Source organism: Ambystoma mexicanum, chromosome 3q (genome assembly GCF_040938575.1).
Source record: "Ambystoma mexicanum isolate Mex_15411 chromosome 3q, UKY_AmexF1_1, whole genome shotgun sequence".
In the NCBI taxonomy this organism is placed as follows: domain Eukaryota; kingdom Metazoa; phylum Chordata; class Amphibia; order Caudata; family Ambystomatidae; genus Ambystoma; species Ambystoma mexicanum.
The window spans coordinates 799,683,344-799,704,818 of NC_090926.1; the positions used below are offsets into that span (position 1 = coordinate 799,683,344).

The 21,475-nt window shown below is 44.4% G+C and overlaps 1 protein-coding gene across 2 annotated transcripts in view; it reads left to right on the forward strand.

Moving 5' to 3' along the window:
* The window catches only part of MYCBPAP (MYCBP associated protein), a 1,263,051-nt gene that overhangs the window by 474,242 nt on the left and 767,334 nt on the right, over positions 1-21,475 (forward strand). The gene's annotated exons all lie outside the window — the stretch shown is intronic.

The following is a 21,475-nucleotide window of genomic DNA, read 5'->3' on the forward strand; positions in this document are numbered from 1 at the left end:
GACTGGCTGCGGGGGACTTCGAAGGACGGATAAATCCGTTTGCAAGGTACTGGTCTAAATAGGATTTCAAATGAAGGTTTTCTGGTTCTGTGAGAGTGTAGATCCTGCTGCAAGGGATTTGTGCATGAACATGAAAAGGGGATTACCCCAAATGTGGTACAGCTAGTGAGGGGGTCTAAAATCTAAGTTCACAAAAATGCACAAGCTGTGAAAGGTAAACTCAAAGAAAACTACTTATTGTGGTTACCTAAGTATCCAACAAATGGATATCCTAACTTGAAACTACCCGGACTGTCCAAGAGAAACACAGAGCAATACAGAATCACATCAAACACAACTTGTTGAAAAAATATATTACAATTTTATTATTACACAAAAAAATGTGAATACATATAACAAATACATAATAGAAGTGTTTTTGACAAATATATAATAGAAGTATTTACAACAAATGCATAGAACAAATGATAGAATATGCCTGAAACAAGTGCATAAGGACAACCAAGTGCAATTTCTTGGTAGTGCAGGTCTGCCAATTGTGCAGAAATAATATAAATACAATAATACAGGTCTGCCAACCAAATACAATTTCTTGGTAGTGCAGGTCTGCCAATTGTGCAGAAATAATATAAATACAATAATACAGGTCTGCCTACGTAAACATTTCACATTATTCTAGTGCAGAAGTCATGGTCTCAAACAATAATGAAAACAAAAGAATGAGTTTCAACTAAATGAGACCACTGTTACGTTTCGGCGGGCCACCTGTAGGGCCTCTTTAGAGAACCGCCTTCCTCGGGCTGAGTAACTGATGGTAATCCCTACGGGGAAGCAGACAAAGCAATCCAACACTTAATGAATATGTACATAAAATAATAAATAAAACACAGAGATAATACTGTGACTTGCTGTATTTTTCTCAAACACATGACCTGGGTTTATCAAGTATTAAGGCCCTAACTACTCAGGCCAAACAATTGTTGATTTAATCAGACTACTAATTGGAATCTGCCTAAGAGGGGAACCTTACCCAAAATGAATGTGGGTGGAATTCATCAAAGGCAGAAATTCTAGACGCAAAGCTCAACTTCAGGGTGGAGCGTGATGCAGCATAGACTGAGGGGAGTCATCACTAAAAGTCAAATAATGTAAATAAATTAGCTCAAATAAATGTTTGAAGATTGGAAGATCTATCATAGGAAGCATTAGAGGCAGAAAAATATGAAAGAAAAAGGTATACCTGAATGTGAAGGTATAATTGATTCTCACGTCATGGCATCTATCATGAATAAATCAAGGCCAGTATAAAAATTCCAACTTCGGAACGAAGGGAGAAGAACTGCCACAAGTTGTTGGCAAATGGATGTCCAATTAAGGGACGCTGATCCAGTAATAAATAACTGATCTACGCAAAAAAGGAAAACAAAGAGAGGAAGCAGAACAAAGAGAACCCATGTTTAATACCAAGTTGAAAAACCTTAGATAACTGGGCTCATCAAAGCCATAGCAAATTAAAGGGCATCTGCATTAAAGAGCTCATCAAAATCATGCATGATATTCAAGAATACATAGAGTGCATGAGTTTGTGCACCAGGAACAAGGTTGATCTGACAGTCATAGGGCCTGTGCGGCAGCAATGTATTGGCTTGGTCCTTTCGGAAAACATCCTAGAAATCATGGTATTCACTTGGCAAGGTATTAGTTGCTCCCAGGGTTGATACTGTTGCTCCGGGAGTCATGGGGATACAGACGTCGGGTTTCTCCTCTTGGTAATAGCAGGCCGGGGAGCAGTCTTCCGGGGAAGGTTAATTTTCGTGCCCGCCAGTCTATCAAAGGGTTGTGAGCAACCAACCATGGCATCCCTAGTATGAGCCTTTACTGAGGTGCCTTGATGAGATCGAATGAAATAGACTCCCATTGTCCGTCCTGACACAGCAAGGTTTCCCTGGCTGTGCACTGGGTTACTGGTCCGGAAGCGATTTCTGTCCCATCCACGGTGGTTACCGTGTCCATAGTTGGCTTAGAACACAAAGGAAGCCCCATCTCTGCTGCCAGTTCTTGATCAATATGATTTCCAACTGCTCTGCTATCGAGGAATGCTTCAACGGCATGCGTTCTTGACGACTGTTAGTGGTTAATTAAGATCACTGGTATTGCAAAGTGTGAGGTCAGCAACTCTTTCTTCTCGCTCGACAAATGACCCTTACGTTTGTCGAGCTTGGTAGTTTCCCCGATTCCTTAGCTTCATCCTTCTCTGTGGCCCGACTGTTCTTCTTGGGGGTTTTACTGGACAGTCCTTCAGGAAATGTCCTGGTTTCCCACAATACAAACAAAGCTGTTGTTGTCTTCTTTTGTCCCGCTCTTGTTTTGTTAATGGAGGACGTATCTGCATGGATTCTACAGCATTTTCAGGTACACAGGGTGTGTTTTCCCTTGGTCGAACATACACGGTGCGAGGGTCCGTCTTAAACCGGGCTGCCTTTCGGTCCTGAAACCAGTGGTCCAGCTGCACGACTAGATTTATGAATTCTGCACAGTCTCTAGGTGGATCAACTACCTGGGCTAAAACGTCCTTTAATTCGCCTTGTAAGCCTCGATGGAATAACGTGGTTCTTTTGTTTTCTGGTCACCTAGCTTTGGCAACCAGTCTGTTGATGGTAGCAATGTACGTTAACAAGTCCTGATTCCCCTGTCGGAGGGACAAGAGTTCATTGTCTACTGCTTGTTCCTGGGTATGGCGAGCAAAACGTTTTTCCATTTCTCTCTGGAACCCCCCAAAGTCATGTAATAGAGGATCGTCATGGGTTACCAACGGCACCAACCAATCTGCTGCACTACCACTCAGGTATGATAAGACAAAAGCTACCCAAGCTTGGTCGTTTGGAAATGCTACAGGCCTACAAAGAAAATGAAGGCGGCACTGATTGATGAATGCTGCATACTTCCGTGGGTCGCCTGAGAAGCTTTCTGGTGGTGCTAGAGGCACTGTTCCAGGTAACGTGATCTGTACCGGAGTGGGTGGTATGGGGGGGTTTTGCATCGTTGGATTGCTTCCAGGTAGAGGCGTCTGTCCTGCCTGTGATTGCAAGTATTGCCTTCTAATCTCTTCAGTGCGTTCTTTGGTCACTATTAGGTCTCTCCGGAGGGCATTAGTCTCTTGTCGGGCAGAATGAACCTCAGCACAAAGCTATCCTAGTAATTGGGCCAATTGGTCCATTTCTGATGTCTCCATGGCGCCCAGGTGGATTTGTTATGGTAGGCTTCGTGTTCTGTTACGCTCACCTTATATCCACAGGGATGCCACCCAGCTGGGTTACTCGCTGGTATGCTTCTCAGCTTTGCCCTGATGTGGTCTGTGGGGAAGGTTCTGCTTTGTGGTAGAATTAGGCGTGCTCTGTGTCCTGCCTTCTTTGCACCGGGCACGTTGTCTTTCATGGCCGAGTGCGGTCCAGTTACTTCACTGAGTCCGGCCCGTTTGATATTGTTCAGGTAGGTCTTATTGCTGTTCTTTAGCCTTGTTGCTACACTGCATGCCTTTCTTTGTTTAAAATGTCTCTTTTTTCTCCCTTAGGTATGCGGAGCTTCAGCGCGGCGAACTGGCTTGGTTGACCCCCGCTGGTAAATGATGACGCATTAAGAGCGCAATGATGCGGTAAGCGCTATGCGCAGCGCTGCAAAGTCTTGCCTTTGCTAACATGTGTTTTCCTTCCTTGTAGGTCGCAGTGTTCTTCAGCGCGATTGGAATGTCCGGAGTGGTGCCAGCCAAGAGGCGACCAGCCAGGTAAGCCTTTTGAGCAGTTCGTAATTTGTAAATGTCTCTACAGCTTTCTTTAATGTTGCTTCTATCTTCCTCTTTCAGGTCGTTCTGTCCGGGAGGCGTGCAGATTCGAGGAAGCTGTCCTCAGTAGCTGCAAGTGTTTAAAGATGAAGACTGCAGGTAAGATGCTGCTGCTAATGATGTTCCTTTTGTCTCCTTGCAGGTTCTGCTTCTCCGAGGTTCGAGGGAATAGCTGGACACGGTGAGCGTCACGTTGCAAGCTGCAAAGTAACACTAAGCATGTTCTGCAGTCAGGGTGTGGTTTATATAGCCCAGGTAAAGTAGTACCAGGGAAAGTAGTTCCAGGCCTGCCACACCCAAAACACTAGACCGCATAGCTTGGTTTTCAGGAACCAAGCTATGTGGATGCCTCCATGTTGGCTGACAATACAATAAAGTAGTTCCCAAGCACATTGTTGTTCATGGTGTATGAGCCTGGCACCATAGGCGCCAGGACCGGACCCATGAGGGCTTTTGAAGAGGATTCCAGGCTCTAGAGGCCCGAGTCCTGACTCCACCTGGCCAATGGGTTTGCCAGAGGGGGTTTTGGGCGAGGGTCGTGACAGCAACTGAGGTTCGCCATTCTCACTATCAATCACGAGTACTGACTTTCGGGCTCACATTCACCCGAGGGTCTTAACCAAGTTGATGGTAGTAGTGGCAGCAAATCTAAGATGGGTAGGCATTCACATCTTTCCCTACTTTGATGATTGGCTGATCAGATCTCACTCTCCCGAACAGGCTCTGGAACATCTCAACACCACCTGCCACTCCCACCACACTCTGGGATTCTGCCTCAATTTCAAGAAGTCCCAGATGACATCTTCTCAAAAGCTACAATTTATTGGAGCAGTCCTGCACTCTTCCTCTGGAAAAGCTTTGCCTTCTGAGTTGAGGGCTCATCAGGTCTTGCAGATGGTAATGAGATTTCAAAACATCCAACATCTACTGGTATTGAACTTTCTGAGGTTGCTGGACCTCAAGGCACCCTGCATTTTCCTGCTGCCGGAGGCCCACATGAGGTTGAGGTCCCTCCAGTGGGCCCTCAGATCCCAATGCTCACAGTTCTCAGGCAGGATGAGGGACCTTCTTCAGGTCCTGATGTCCTGATAATGACGGACAACACAGCGGCCATGCATTAATTCAACAAAAGAGGAGGTGTAGGGTCACTACCACTGTGCAGGGAGGCAATGCAGCTCTGGCTTTGGGCTCTACAAAACAGGATCTCTAGAATTCAACGGCATACGTTCTGAGCAGGCAGAGCACAATCTCCCACAGTTCAGGAAGTCCTTTTAGAGATCTTCACCCTTTGGGAAAACCCTCAAGTGGACCTGTTCAGGTCCAGTATCAACAGGAAATGCAACCTGTTCTGCAGAGGAGCTCTGGTGGACACGTTCGTAGTAGACTGGGAATTTCGAATCCAAAGCACGTTCCCACCATTCCCCGTCACCCCCCATGTCATCAGGAGATTGAGGACATTCAGGAAATCCATGATCCTGATTGCCCCGGATTGGGTCAGGAGGACCAGGTACCCGGACCTTCTAGACAGGTCTATCTGTCTTCCATTACATCTTCCCCAGATAGTGGACATACTCTCACAAGAGGGGGGCTGTCGTCTTCACCCAGGAATCCGTACTGAAAAAAAACCTGTTCAAGCTAGATGCCTAACCCTTCACACCATCATGCTCCTCTATGATTGTAAAACCTTTTTTGTGATGATTTAATAACAATGTCTGTCGTTATCTGTAACCAGTGTCCAGATACCTCCAGGTTCGCTGTGCTCTGCAAATGCCAAATAAATTAAATAAATAAATAAATAAAGTACACTGAACCTTCACGCCTGGTTTCTGAGAGGCTAAGATATAAAGATTGCGACCTGCCGGAAGACGTTATGGAGGTGTTGCTTTCGGCTAGAAGACCAGCAACCAAAGCTCTATATTATTGCCGTTGGAACACATTTTGCAGCTAGTGTAGAGCTAAAGATATAGATCCTTTCTCTTCCAATTCAACTGCATTGCTTTCTTTTTTTACTGCACCTATCGCATCAAGGGCAACAGGTAGCTACTTTAAGGGATTACTGGCTCTGTTATCGATTTCAAACACACTCCAGAACGAGGGTCTTTTTTTATACTGCCTCATGTGATACAATTCTTAATAGGACTGAAAAATACATCCCCACCAGTCCCTTTTCTGGTCCCATTCTGGGATTTGAACCTAGTACTTACATATTTAATGGGAGCGTCTTTTGTTTTATGCATTTCAGAGTGCGAGTGCTACTCCATTGCAGGGAAGGATGTTCCTGAGAATTTAAGAACCCATTCCACTAGGGGAGTGGCAAATACTTTGGCTTTACCAAGAAATGTACCAGTGCAGGACATATGGAATGCTGCAACATAGGTTTCCCTCCATACATTCTCAAAACATTACTGTTTAGACACCCTGTCAGGCCAGGACACTCGCTTTGGAAGTGTTTTTCTGCACAATATTATGCGCTAAATAAAAATTTCACAAAAATCCACTTCTCCCCCCTCCATCTCCAAAACTGCTATGGGAGTCTATCTAAAATGAGGAATCCGTGGGAGGAACATCCATCAGGAACAACATTAAATGGGGTAAGTCATTTGTTCATTGGGCACCTTTTCATGGAAAGAAGTCTCCTTCGGCTTAAAATCCCTTATGTGTATGCTGCCTCCTCAACCCAGTATATAACAAGAGTAGGATTCCTGCGAAATGAAAAATGACCTCCTTGCAGAATCAAGTTCTCTTTATCTTTGCATCTCCTCCCTTTAAAGAACCTGTCCTCCCATCCCCATTAGCACATACAGCCCTACAGCTGCCTGTGTATAATGGTGAAATTCATATTGAACTGGCTTTGGTGGTTGGTTACCCATGGGTAGCAAGGGTAATGCTAGCGCATGGTGGGACGCATTTGCATCTGAACCCTACCTGTCAATTATGTTCTCCTAAAATGGCAGCTTCTCTTTTATTTTGCTTTTCTCAAACAACCTCTGCTTGCAGTCTACGCAAACCAGTTGTGAAGGAAGAAGCGCAAGGGCTAAGAGGATCTCATTCATTATGAATATCATTTTTCATATCTTATTCTTCTCTTTCACTAGGGAATCTCATAATATATTTTCATTCTCATACATCCCGCCACCTGCTGTGTGAAAACTATTTGCTCACAAAGGTTTTTTGTTCCTTTTTTTAAATTGTTAAAGCACTTCATATTCTGTTACTCCTCCCGTCCCAACTCTTAATTTGCAGCCACTCCCCTCTCCTGCTCATCTCTCTGAGTGAGGTTCTGAATGGCCATGTCTATCTTATACAATTTAACCAAATTGTATTCATTGCTGCTTACTCAAAGGCAAGAAATACGAGGATCACAACATTTCAAATACTCCTTTCCTTGAATCTAAGCAAGAATATTTTATTATTTTATTATTGCTTCACTCAGATAGCTTCCCTTCTGTTAGTCAGGCTCAAAAGGTTTTTCTCTAAGGCCAAAGTCCTTGTTTCCACTCCTCTTTTCTTTTTATTCAATACAGCATTTTTAAATATCTGTTAACGCTGTGGCACTTCTTCACAAAGCCTGTTCCATCTTCGTGCACTCATCCACACCTTTTGCTGGATCTTTTCTCATTGTTGTATGCCAATGTGCACTGTTACTGCACAGGCTCACCAGCCTTATACAATCAGAAGCCCAGACCTCAATGCAAAATGGGACCACAGCTCTTCTGAATGTATAATGCATCTTCAATACCAATATCCACTACTCTCTATAATTGAATGGAACCATGGTGCCAGTGTGATGTTTAGCCTTGCAGTGAGTTTGCCAGGTCAGCACTCAGGGTACCTCATACAGACCCACTGCTGATAAAGTAAAATGTTGTAGAAGTAACTTCAACCTCTTAACTATAATACCGGGGGGCCAGAATAGTGTTTGGTCTGGTCAGAGGATTGCCATTAATTGGGTTAGTATTTGGCAGGTGACTTGTAGCTCAGGTTGGAGAGACAGCCATGGTGCAGTTCACTAACACTTCCTATCAGAATATTGCATGCAGCAATTACCTTTTCTGCTTGTTGAATAATGTGGGGTCTGCATGGATTGTAAGTTCACTGCCACTATGTTGGTAAAGTCATACCAAATGTACAGGTTTCTAAGTGTTGCATGCAGTATTTCTGAAATACACTATGCTATGTTTTTAAACATTTTTAAAACTGTGTATGAGCCCATGTTTGGTTAGAAATGCATATACGACAGCAGTGGTTCACAGCCAGGAAAATAAATTCAGACACATCCAAAATGATTCTCCTGTGCCTTGCATAATGTTGGTAAGGAAATGGTCCTATCCCACCCCTCCTAGCCGCAGGCAACGTGAGTAAACTTCATCAAAGCTAAAAGGAGAAAAACCTCTACCCACATAGTATGTGTAAAGAGCTTTATAACAGAGAATTAGATGACTAATATCGCCCATGTTTCAGCACTAAGACTCCATTTTGTATTAGGCCCAGACACCATTTTTTACTAGGCCACTCTGAGAGGCTGTAGCACTCGCATCTCCATTCTCACCCAGAGGGGCAAAGTTCCACCAGGCCAGCTCCACACAAGCCTTGTTCCCACGGAAGTCCATTCATCCCCTGTTCTTTCAATGTTGCAAATACTTCGTATCGTTAGGCAGGAATTCGCTCTGCGAAGAGCATGAGTTGGTACCAGGCCCCAGCACTGTGTCCAGCCATCTCCACTAAACTGCCAGAGCATCCCTGACCCTTGCCCCCACCAGGCCAGAGCCCACCATACCACTCAGGCCCGACCTCTCAACCCTTTTCATACAGATAACCATCTAAACCCCTTGTCTTGGCCATTCCAGATTACCCACCACAGATCTAAGCCTGTGCAGTAGTATCTCATCCCAATAGTAACACATGTCTGTTCATATCATGTGGTACCAGGAGAGGTAGGCGTTAAATCTAACCCCCAGGGGAGAGACTTGGGTGCGGGAACTGTGTTATCAAAGGAGCCCTGAATGTGGGGGTCAGCATGTTTATATGTTATTCCTTTCCTTCAATGGTCCCCCTTTCATGGGACGTTCAGGTGCCTGCAATGACTCAGAAGTGATTGATTCTTATTGTTTAGTTTAGCTTAGAGAGAATGTGTCCAAATTCATACCCTGACCTTCAGCGTAAGGATGAGCCCAGCTGACCCACGTGCGCCACGATCGACTAGGAGGCAGCAGCCAATTAGCGCCCGGTCTCCCCTGTGGAGCAGACCGTGCCATACGTCCACCATAATCAACAATGTGTTTTTCTATCCTCTGTATGATGTCACTGATGATGTGTTTGTCCTTTTTATAATGTGCTGCCCATGTAAGTTTTGGCAGAGCGCCCTCGGGCAGCAGAGTTCTTTGCTTGCATATGATCTTATGTAAACTTTGTTATCATTGCAAGATATATCATAGTCTTATTCCCTAACGGGGTGTGCATACTTATTTGAATTGGAACTCGTGTGTAAAGGTTGGTGCCTTCAACATCAAGGGAACAATACCATGGCATCTGAGATGTTCACATTATCACATCCTTTGAGGGTTTCCCTTATCTTGTTGTCCCAGAAGTTGGAGGGATGTGCTAATGCATCTACTAATTTCCAGTCCCATCATTTTTAACATGCTGGAAGTACGAAGTATTATTACCGGTAATCATTTGGAAAGTTTGTAGGTGGTGTTCAATTTCGTAATTGTGTCTGGGGTCGCCTCGGAACTCGCCAATACAAAATTACAAAAGTAGTCAAAAAAGAAGTGTGTGCAGGCAAGAAGTAAGGCAGATTTATTCAGGGCCCAGATGCAGCTAGGACAGCTATATTGAAAAAGATCGCAGAACAGAAATGCATGAAAAGGTGCTGTCAAAGAAATGCCCCTGAATCTAAGACTTTTATATTAATCAAGCTACTTAACATTAGTAACTTTGCAATATGCAAAAACCACAATCCTACAACCATTTCATAGTGCCAATTCATTGAAACATTTGAGATGGCCAGCTGAACTTTATTCATCTGTCCCGGTCATCTCATCTAAGTTCTCGTTAGAAGCACCCCCTACCATGACAGTCAGAGCCTCTTGAACCACGGATGTACTGTATACAAATGTTGCATATTAAGAACTCTTCAACCTTCTACCCAGGCAAAACGTACTAAGGGGCAATTTGAAACCGCTGTAATTCTTCTGACTCCATTTAAAAATCATGTTTTGCAAATCACTTTGTAATTATTAAAATGGTTATGCTCTCCATGTATGTCCGGGGACCCATGGGTTCTAATCTGTGACTTCGAAAAAATACCTATTATTTTGCTTCTTACCATACCGGCCTGGGATCATGGGACCTGCAATGTTTTACCAGTCACTGCAGCTTTTTTGCAGATTAATAAAAGCTGACACACGTTAGCTGCAAAGGTGTGCTATAAGGCCTATTTACCGCGTTTCAGCCTACCTCTAACTTAGGTTATACTTACCAGTGCCCCTGCATTTCTTTTATATGTAAGTCACTTTTATTTTGGGCTTGACTTGTGTAATGAACAAAAGAAGCCCCCTCCCCCTTTACGGTGCTACTCTTGCAATTCATACGTCTGCACCTTTTCACCGTTCAGAACTTGCATTTTTATTACATTGCCCCCCTTTTATTGATCCATCAATAACTAACTCTTTTTGTGCCTCCCGTTCCCTTTCTGCTACTTTATCTTTGTGTATCCAAATGTTTTCCAATCTTGTTGCGTCTCCCCCAATCTTCTCCCAACCATCCAGAGTTTGCCCCGCCCATGTACACCCTGTGCCATCCTTTAGGCATGAGATCCAAAATTGTTGATAGTTTTCTAAATCTGCTGGTTGTGTAAAGACCCGCCCATCAGGATCCTCTTCTTGATTTTCCCCACTTGCTTCATTACCACGCTTCATTTCGGGAGCTTTTTTATCAACACTTAAGGGTAACATCAACTGTCCCTTTTTTCTTGTTAGAATATAATCTAAAAATGTTTTTAATGATGTAGAAGGTGACGACAATGAACACCAATGCGGGGACAGCCACTCAAAACAGTCCGGAAAGCCAGGTGGGTACCCATGCGAAAATGCTGTCCAACCACCCACTTAATTGCACTCCATTAACTTCGCTGGCTATCTCTTTATGGAGTCTCTGTTTCTCTGTTATGGCTGCTTTCAATGTTCCATGTGAAGCCTCTGCATTGGGTATCATTGTGCAGCTGCTGCTCTCAAGCTTTGCACAGACCCCTCTCTCCATAGACGTTAACAGGTCCAACACATACTTGTTTTGGAGGTCCCCCAAGCGTAGCCCCTCATCTCCTCAATTGCATACAAACCCTTTGCTGTGGAATTTTACAACTGTAGCAGCTCATCTAGTCAGCTGCAACCACTTTGCATTAGTGGCGGCCTGGACACCTGGGAACAGTAGTGAGGTAAAAAACGTTGCAGCGGTGGAGAATAGTCTGAACTCATCAGGAATAGCAGCCAGGTTTTTTGCACTTTTCTCTGAAAAATAATTGTTTGCCCGCTTATTCTTTCTTATTGATTTTTGATCCTCCTCTTGCTGTAGCATTTTTCCCTGCAATGCAATCTTCAAGGTAGTGCTATTTTGAGGCACCACCAGTGCAGGACTGTGCAAGGTGACAAGGGCACAAACACCACTCCAGTCAGGCGAAAGCTGGGTATAAGCCTTAGATCCACAGGCCCACCATACGTCCATCGCCACAGCAGTCCTCTGCATCAGCGCTGCATTCCGCATCACCTTGGTGCATCCAGAGTTAGAGTCCAAATATATAGACCCACTCGATCTGAAACACAAAGGGAATCGTGTAAAGCTGTTGATGTCAACTGGTTGATGCTTTTCGTGTGCGTGGAGAGAGAGCAGCCACTACTTCTCTCTACTAAACTTCCCGGCCTTGCGTGTACTTCCACCTACCGCCGACTTAGCGTACAATGTTCCCCGTGCAACCTTTGGCTCCCCCCCTCCAGCGGTTAGCCATACTATCTTCCTGTCTTTTTTACAGGTCCCCGCTTGGGGTTACTATTTACTCTAGATCTGTGCCCTTTGCTGCCTTCTTCTAGCCCCCCCGATCTGTGTAACTGTTTCTGTGATCTGTGTTCTTAGGCTCTCACCCACTATCTAGGTACCCTCTACTGGTTAGTTACCTGTCTCCCCCCCCCCTTCCTTACTTCCTTTTGTGTGACACCCCCAATGCATCCTGCTCATGCCCACTTGCGCTCCCTCCACCTCCTACACCCTATATGCTGCTCTCGTCTTTCCTATCTTTGCTAACTGCTACTCTATCTCATACCCTATCCCTCTTACTATTTTTGGAAGAAAGAAGTTCAAGAGGGACATCCTGGCATCCAACCCACGCCTCCATATCGCCAATACCTACATCAGTGCTTCCTCCAGACAGACTCTTACCGACATCCTCTTTGACGTTCCCTCTCCAGACCTATGTACCCCTCATATGGTCTCTGTTCTCTCTCCCTTTTCCTCCTCTCCCATTAATGGGGGCACTAGGTGGGAGTTTATCTTGGCCTCCTTCCACTCCTCTAATACCCTCAGCCCAATCTCCTCCTTTTTGATAGATGCTTCCCACATCTTATCAACTTCCTCCATTCTCCTGCTTCTCCTGCTACTCCTGCCGCCAGCTCTCTGGCACCCTCCACTTCCACTTCTTCTTCCTCCTCTGCCTCTACCTCTCAACTTCTCCTACTCAGAGACCTCAACATCCATCTGGATCCTTCCAATCCGTCCTCTGAGTTCTCTCGCAATCAATGCGACACTCTCTCTCTCTCTTTCTATTCTACCCTCTGGCCCGACTCACACTGCCAGGCATAACATGGATGTTCTCATCTCTTCTGACATCCCACTCTCACCACTCCTCTCTCTCTTGGACTAACCATGTTCTGCTCCCCTCCCACCTGAAGCTCTCTGTCCCCCAGGTGAAGCCTACTCTAGAACTGCCAACAAACCTTCTCGGCCATTTGGCCCATGAAGCGTCTGTCAGTGGAGGCTTTTGCTGCTACTTTCTCTCCTACTTCTATGGCTGGCTCGCACTCTGACACAGCCCTTTCTAGCCTGCATCTTTCTATCACTAACAATCTTGATGTCCTTGCCCCTGTCATGAGAATCCACCTGAAGCCTACCTACAAGTGCAACTCTTTGTATGACTCTGACCTCGCCAGGCTTAAAATTCAAATGTAGGGTGGCTGTGAGGAAGTGGAGGGCATCGGACACATCCTCTGACAGACTGGCCTGCCGCCTGTTCCAAAGGCTATACTGTTACGCTTACCTGATATCCACGGGGACGCCTGTATGCCCTGGTTGTCGGTTTTCCCCCAGATGTACTCAAGTCGGGATGATGTCTTCTATGGCAGGTGGGCCTGAAAACACAGGAGGACTGGGCTTAGGTTCAGATTTCGTTTCCTCACACCAGCCCCTTGGACTCGACCTGAAGGCCCCCCCTCCTCACCTTGTTATGATGTCTGGGGTGCTCTCCGTCCTGCTTTCTGTGCAGGGTTGCGTAGTTTCTGCGGGTTGAAGTGACCGAGTTAACTTCACTGATGCCAACCCATTCAAGTGTCTTTAAAGAGGTAAGTTTGATTATAGTAGTCTTTGAGGGCCTTTGCTTTCTTGCGGGCTGTTAATGTCTTTCCCTGATTGTTTCTCCCTTAGGTATACAGAGGTTCGCTGGGTACGCTGCTTGGGTTCGGCTCCTGCCGGGATTTATGGACGCGGAGCGTATGAAGAAAGGTAGGTTCAGCGCGAAGTGCGGCGTGCTAATATCTTTTTTGGGCTAACCTGTATTCTTTATTCCTTTTCAGGTTACGATGGTCTTTCTGGGCGTGCAGTGTTTTCCGGAGTGGAACCGGCCAAGATATGCCCATCCAGGTGAGTAGATTTTGGTTACTTCTGAGCTTGCTATGAGTAACCTGTTTAGCATTGTCCCTTTTTCTCTCCTCCCCAGGTGCTTTGTTACGGTGCGAGCGCGATGTCCTGAAGATGCTGCCAACGGGATGGAAGACTGCGAGCAGCTGGGATCGAAGGATGGACGACTGAAGGTAAACTGGAACTGCTAATAATGTTCTTTTGTCTCCTCTGCAGGTCCGCGATTCCAGGAACGCTGTGTGCTGGTCTCTGAACATGGTGAGCGTTACGCTGCTGGCTGCAGAATAACACGAAGCTTGGGTGTGGTTTATATAGCCTACCCTGTAAAGTAGTCATTTTTTTTTAGGGCCAGCTACTTGGGAATATACCATTAAAGAATAAGAAAACACATTAACAAATCCAGCTGATTATAAGATGTGAGTCATAAAGTAATGACAGAATAATATGAATATTATGATCCAATATAACATTAACTAAAAAATCCCATCTATTATACATTATAGATATACTGCAAAAGAGATCTGATAGACAACTTCTGAAGAAGGGGAAAGTTACGCCCCAAAACGCGTCAAGTATAATGCATTTAAGGACACCCTGAAAAATATGTATAACTTGAAAAAATGTTATGTCGGGCTATATATAAATATGTGAACCAGAGGTGCCTTATGTTATGCTGATGTCTATCTGAAGAATTAAGACTAATCGAACAATGGTGTACCAATTCCTAAATCAGACAATGTTGAGTTTGCAACAATTTTTTCTTATTGACTGATTTGAAAACAAACGTATCTGTAGTTAAAACATTTTTCCATAAAGTACTTTCTTTGATGAAAACACAGTGATAAATGTTGTCCTTTCAAATTTTATCTACATGGAATTTTTTCAAAAATAGACTAGAAACAGTTTGATTGTGTTTACAATAAATATAGGGTGTGCAGGGGACGGGATTGTTCCACAAGTTTGTGGACATCTGTTGCTTTTACATTGTTTGATACAACCCAGTGTCAAGGTTGGCTTTTCTCCCCCGCACCCCACTAATTACCCTACATTTTTAAAACCTTTCCAAAAACAGGTGTGCTCTAGGCATACTTGCTATCAGCTTTAGGATCACATTCAAGACCCTCGACATTGTCCACAAGGCTTTCTGGGGCCAGGGTCTGTACTACATCCAACTCTCTCTTCCTGAACATCTTCCTTCTCGAACCCTTCATTCAGCTACCTCCAATGCTCTGATGGTCATACACTTCTCCAGTCAGAGAGTGGGAGGTAGATCTCTCTCCTCTGCAGGGGCCTCCTTCTGGAATGGCCTCCCTGCCTCTCTCAAACTCGTGCAGGACCACCTCAGGTTCCAGAAGTATCTCAAAACCTTCCTTTTTGCTTCTGATTATCTCCATTTCTCTCCCTTGCTGACCTACCTGTCTGCTGCACTGACTGGTCGCCTGGCTGCCTTCTGCACCCAATGGGCACCAGGAACCTCCGCGACCCATAAGCACTCGTACTGCCTCTGGGCCTCCGCGCACCTAGGCGTTGTATCTGTAACCCTGCAGTCCCCTGTAACCTTGCACTACTCAGAGCCAGCTCCCCCGGCTGCACTTACTCAGAGCAGTGCTTTCCTGATTGCACTTCCCCCCTTCCCTCCCCCTGGCACTTCTCCTCTCCCCTCTCCCCTGCACTTGTGCGATCTGAATGACACAAGGCCTAGTAAGATTGTTTGTTTCATCCTCCCTATATCACCCTACCTTGTCTTGTCTAGAAAAACCTGTGTACATGCACGTTATAAATTACGCATCATATCCTATCATTGTCATTTCATGTAACCAAGTTAATGCATATATATATTTTCCCCAGATTGCCCTGCAACTGTTAATTTTTTTTTTCATTGATTTAAAAATGTTTGCAACTGGTATTCACCATGGCAGCCACGTTTTGTTCAAAACCTACCAATCCTTCAGCACAACATTGCATTATTTCCCCCTCCCACTGGTCCCATATCACACTGCTCCCTCTATCCACATCAATGGCCTTTTATGACAGCAGGGTATGCTTTGCCCCTCCTTAATTGTACACCATACTCTCTTGTGGTCGCTTATTTGTAATTCCCCTTGTTTTGGACCCTCAGTGACACACTCCACTATCTTATGCTGGTTTACCTCATTTTCAAGCATTTTTGCTAATTTCACAAAATCTTCTGCATAAACATTTTACCCTTCATCCACCCACTGAACGGTCACCTTTTTTTCCCTGGAATAAACTTCTAGTTTTGCAGAGTGACGGGTGCATTAGGCATCCTGCTTCTTCATAGGACAGAGCTTGGGGCAGAAAAGGTTTGGGCGTTCCTATCACGTGTGGGAAGAGAGAGCAGACGTAGCAAGTGCCATTTGCCCTCTTCCTCCCCACACATAACATTGCATTGTATCAAACATTTCCAGTTGATGAATCTGGCTCTCCTGCAGTACCATGATGAAAACCTTCCTCATTCAATTAACTCCCTTTCCCTATTTATTTTCTCATTCACTTTTGTTCTACTTTTGTCTCTTAAAACCAAATATATCAAAAGCATTAATCCTATACTAAAACATGTTAATATCACACTCCAAAACACTGAAACATTTTCTTTAAAGACATTTTCATCATTTTCTTTTGCTGGTTTTCGATATAGTCTAAAAGTAGAAAAAATGTTTAAAGAAATCTCCCATGTGCTTTCCATCATGTTGTGCTTGGGGAGACAGAGCTCTTGTCTCTGCGTACAGCAGTGATGTGAACCCATCCTTACCTCTAGTCGATCTTCAGGGCTGTGGATATCGAATAGATCACAGTATATGGGCCATTTGCGAACGTGATTTGTGACAAATATCTTCTCCCCCAGGTAAAGAGGTGCTGCTTGTGGAAATTGTCCTGATTTTCAGTTTGAGTTTTTGCCCTCATCTGCAAGGATATGTAGCAAAGGGATTTTGTTAGTTCTTTGAGATATGTATCAAACCCAACCCCCCCCAAAAATGCAAGAAGAATGTGCATCCGAGATTGTACGCGAAGGTGGAATAGGCGCATGCATTCTCCGTCCTGTAACAATCTCATGAGGAGTCAAGTGGTGATCTCCTCCAGGCGTAGTGCGCAGTGCAAACAAAGCAAGAGGCAAGCAGTGCACCCAGGATTTTCCAAGCGTTTGCGTAAGCTTTGCCAAGTGCATTTATAGCAGTCCATTTGTCTTCTCTACCAAACGGTTGGCTTGCAGTTGATAAAACTGTGCATAGTTTATGCTTTATCCCTCGCAGTGTTATCTCCTTTATTAAATCATTAGAAAAATGCTGACCATTGTCAGAACGAATTTCATCTGGAATCCCCCACCTTGGGAATATCTGTCTCATAAGGAATTTCACCACAGAGCAGGAGTCATTATGAGCACAGGGACCAGCCTCAAGCCAACGTGAGAATGGACACACCACTACAAGCAGGTACCTATAAGAGGTAAATCGATCTTGCATATCAACATAGTCAATATTCAAGTGTCGGAAGGGGCCTTTTGGTCGTGGCAATGTTATCTGCACAACTCTCAATGTGTGACCTGGCAAATATTTTTGGCATATCATGCAGTTATTCATAAACTCTACAACATTCTCATACAGTTTTGGTACAAACCAGTTTTCACCTATCCCTGCAGCCACATGCTCTTTCGAATTTGTGGGCAGGGTAGTGAAGTAATTTCTTTGGCATAAACACTTTAAAGATAAAGAGCATCCTCTTCTCTTCCACAACTCTTTCTCCTCATCTGATGCTTCTCATTGCAACTCTATTATCTGCACAATTGGGGTTGTATTAAGGTTTTCTGGTAATGCATCTTTTCTTTGCTCACTTTTAGCACTGCCAGTAGAGGTATTTTTTCCTTTTTGTTGGGGAAAAGCAAATATGCTTCTTCTGGTAGATATGCTGCTGCTTTTGCTGCTCTGTCTGCTCTTTCGTTTCCTAATGAAATTAAATCTTGGCCTCCTGTATGGGCTTTGCATTTTATTAAATCTAGTTCTACTGGGAGTGGTAACATTTCCAATAGTTCACTGAGTAATCCTGCATACTGAACAGGTGTACCATAACTTCTTTTGAACCCTCTCCTTTCCCATCTAGCTAGTCCTGAGTGCACTGTGGAAGTAACATGGGCCTAATCAGAATAAATGTTTACTACCTGGCCTCTGATATATTCAGTGCCTCAATCAAGGCTACCAGTTCTGCTGCCTGTGCAGAGTAGTGGTCCGGTAGTCAGTTCTGTGAGTACAATATCACCTCCTCTCCTGTGTGTACTCCGTGTCTGTGCCCCACCACTGTGGAACCTCAATGCCTTTGTCCTATTGTCAGATCAATACGGGAGCTTCCATCAATGAAAAGCATGTCCTTCAATCACCTCTTCCTTAACCAGGGGGTTATGTTCACTCCTGTCTATGCACACTAAGCAGTCATGTATGTAATCTCCCTCCTTAATTCTTTCTGCAATGACCTCTGCTGGATTTATAGTCCTACATCTTACCACTTTTATTGCTGGGTTTGCCAGTATGACCTCACCCCCTGAAGATATCCGAGTTGTAAATGTTGCGTTTGTTTTTTCCAGTATTGCGAATAGTGCATGCTCCACATATAAAATTATGGGGCACCCCATAGTTAGTGTGGAAGCCTTCTTAATTGCAAATGTAGCAGCAGCAAGTGCCTGCTTACATGGGAAATGTCCCTGCATCGCTGCATCTAGGGATCCACTGTAATATGCAATTTATTTGTGTCCCTGTCCTTTTTTCTGTGTCAGCACAGCTGTTATTACTTTTCCCTCTGAATGGGAAAATAGATTAAACCTTTCTTTGTAATTGGGTGTAGCCAGCACTGGTGCATGTGCTAACTCATGTTTTAGTTCATCAAAGCTCTCACCCATTTCAACTGTCCATTTTATGTTAGTGTTGTGTTTCTGAGCTTCTTTTAATGCTTGTAGCAACGGTCTAGTGTAAGTGGAGTAATCAAAAATCCATGCCCTGCAGTAGTTGCATAGGCCCAAGAAGTGCTGCTTCTGTTTCACTGTTTTTGGTCAATGAGTTCTATGTATGGCCTCTACTCTTTCTGGTGTTATTTTTCTCCTGGCTGCTGACACAATATGGCACAGGTACACCACTTCCTCTTGACAGTACTGTAACTTCTCTTTTTCCACTTTGTATCCTTTGTCAGCTAGCAAAGTCAGAAGTGTCACTGAGTCCTTTCTACACTTCTCTTCTGTCATGCTACATACCAATAAGTCTTCAACCTACTGTATCACTGTGCTTGCAACCTGTAAGTTGCTCATATCCATTTTTATAACTCTGTTAAACATGCGAGGCCCCTCACAGTACCCTTGTGGCATTCTACAGAGTTTGAATCTGATAATTAAACTTGGTGAGATACCTGAAGTCTGGGTGTGGTGCAATGGAGAAAAATGTATTCTTCAAATCCACCACGGGAAAAAAGTGTGCCACCCCTATTGGGAAAATGTATTGGCAGATGATGTAATGGGACCCCTTCTTGTACTTGTGTATGTACTGGTGCCTGCAGTATGCTTGCAGTACCTGGTGTCCCTGCCACTATCCCACCTTGCACTTGTACTTGTCCCTAGGTGGATTTACCTAGTGGTTGTGTGGGCTGCATCTGTAATTGCTGCTGCTGCACCACCTGTATTTGCTGTGGTGCTGGTGTATAATGTTGCTGTTGTTGCCGTGATTGTGCTATTAGTGTGCATGTCCATGCAAAATGATTAAAATTTCCACATGCAAAACACTATCCCCAAATCATGGCCCCAAGGCCCTCTACCCCATTTCCCTTCCACATGTGTAATATCCTCTCCCTGTCTGATAAGATCCTGTGTAACCGTTTACTCCACCTGTCTGCACAACCCCTGACTGTTGCTACATCTGCACCGTTCCCCACTGTTGATTGGGTGGTATTTGAGTGTATCCTCCTGGTTGCATTACTGTTTCCCCTGGGAACCCCCCTTGCTGCGCCTGTGGAACGATAACTGACCCTGTGAGCGCTACTCCTTCCATGTTTATTTTAGCCAGTTTTTTTCTGAACTCATTTATTTTCAGCTTTTGTTGCATTATCAGCTGTCTCCTTATCTTTCTCTTGCTTTATTTTGCAATAATGTACGATTGTTGCCTGTATCTCTGGCCACCCTTTTGCCTAGGTTCCCACTATCATCTCTAAGGTTGTCTGCACATTTGCAGGGAGTCCCCTCAATAGGATGTGATAAAAACAAAGGTATTTTGTCATTCCAAGACTGTTCATTTTCTTGCATCCACATTTCTTATATAGACTGTATATATTTTGCAGGGTCCTTATCAGGCTTCATTTTATGAGCCAATATTGAACCCAGGTCTGACATAGCTGAATACAGCTCCTCTGCAGCCTTCCAAACATGTGCTCGATAGTTATTAAAGGGTGCTCCATCATGTAAGTTGGAGCTTACTTTTACCCCAGCATATCTGGCCTGTTGCCATATTTTGTCACTTCCCTCCCCAACCAACACTGCCAATAAACTTTTTATGTCTCCTATAGCCAATGGGATTCCTGCTATCTCTGTCTCAAATACATAAATCCACTTGCTCGCCCCTGCCATTAATGAAGGTAGACTGTAAACCAAATTGTTCCTATACATTGTCTGCCATGGTATGTAGTGAACCTTGCCCCTCGTTTTCTGCAGAAGGGGCATCTGTGTGCAAGCTCTGCGTTTATTGCCATGTTGTGGTCTTGTTGAGACAGCTATTCTTGGTTTTCTACTCTGAAGCCTATTTCCCCAATCTCCCAAAGTCTCCTCTTTCTTCCTCTTCTCTCACATTTCGTCTCCTTCCCATGTTCATGTCCGTCAAATTGCTTGTCTCCAACTTGTCATCCTCATGATCGCTGTCGCCACTGTCCTCCCAATTTGATGGGGTGTGCACATTTTCTGTCGTGTCTTCTTCATTGTCCGATTCCTGTCCCCAGTTGTCGATTTTAAATTGTATGCATCCCACTGTCCACCCCTGTTCATCAGCTGGCTTTCCTTCTTCTTTTCCTTTTTTTTATCTATCTCCTTTTCCATGGCTTTCTTGGCTTCCCTGAACACATAGTCAAGTTGCTGATGGGTGCTCATGTTAATGTCTATTAAATATTATCTGCCTTCCTTCCTCATCCTTACTGTTGGCACTCCCTTCACCCTCATCTTTCCTTCTATGTGTTCCTTCCTTACCTTGAGACGCTTGCTTAGGATTTGTATATCCTCCAGCTGGTTTTAGTCATGGGATTGTATATGGAGGGGTGGGGCACTACCCTGCTCCTCCTACTCCTTCCCCTTCTGTCTCTTCATCCTTTTCTTCATACATCTTCCAAAGTCCTAAAATGTCCTGCCTCTTTTTAAGCTTTCCACCTTTGTGGGTAGCCGACGTATATGTATACATACTGTTGAAAATCATTTCCCCACTGTGTCATGTACCCACTCAAAATGGTACTTTGTTATTTTGGATATTGGGGCAGTTTCCTACACATGTGATTAAGTGGTGCGTTCATCCAATAGGACGTCATTATCGCACGTTAATCCTTATTGTCGCAATACTCTCCTCCCTCCTCGCTCTTCCTCTTCTCCTTTATAATTTAAACCTCTAAACACTCAACCCTTATTCAATCAGTCCCACTCAATGTTATACTTACTACTTACTTGTTCACCCTATTTTCATTCACTCTGACCCTCTCCAAAGGCCCCTCCCT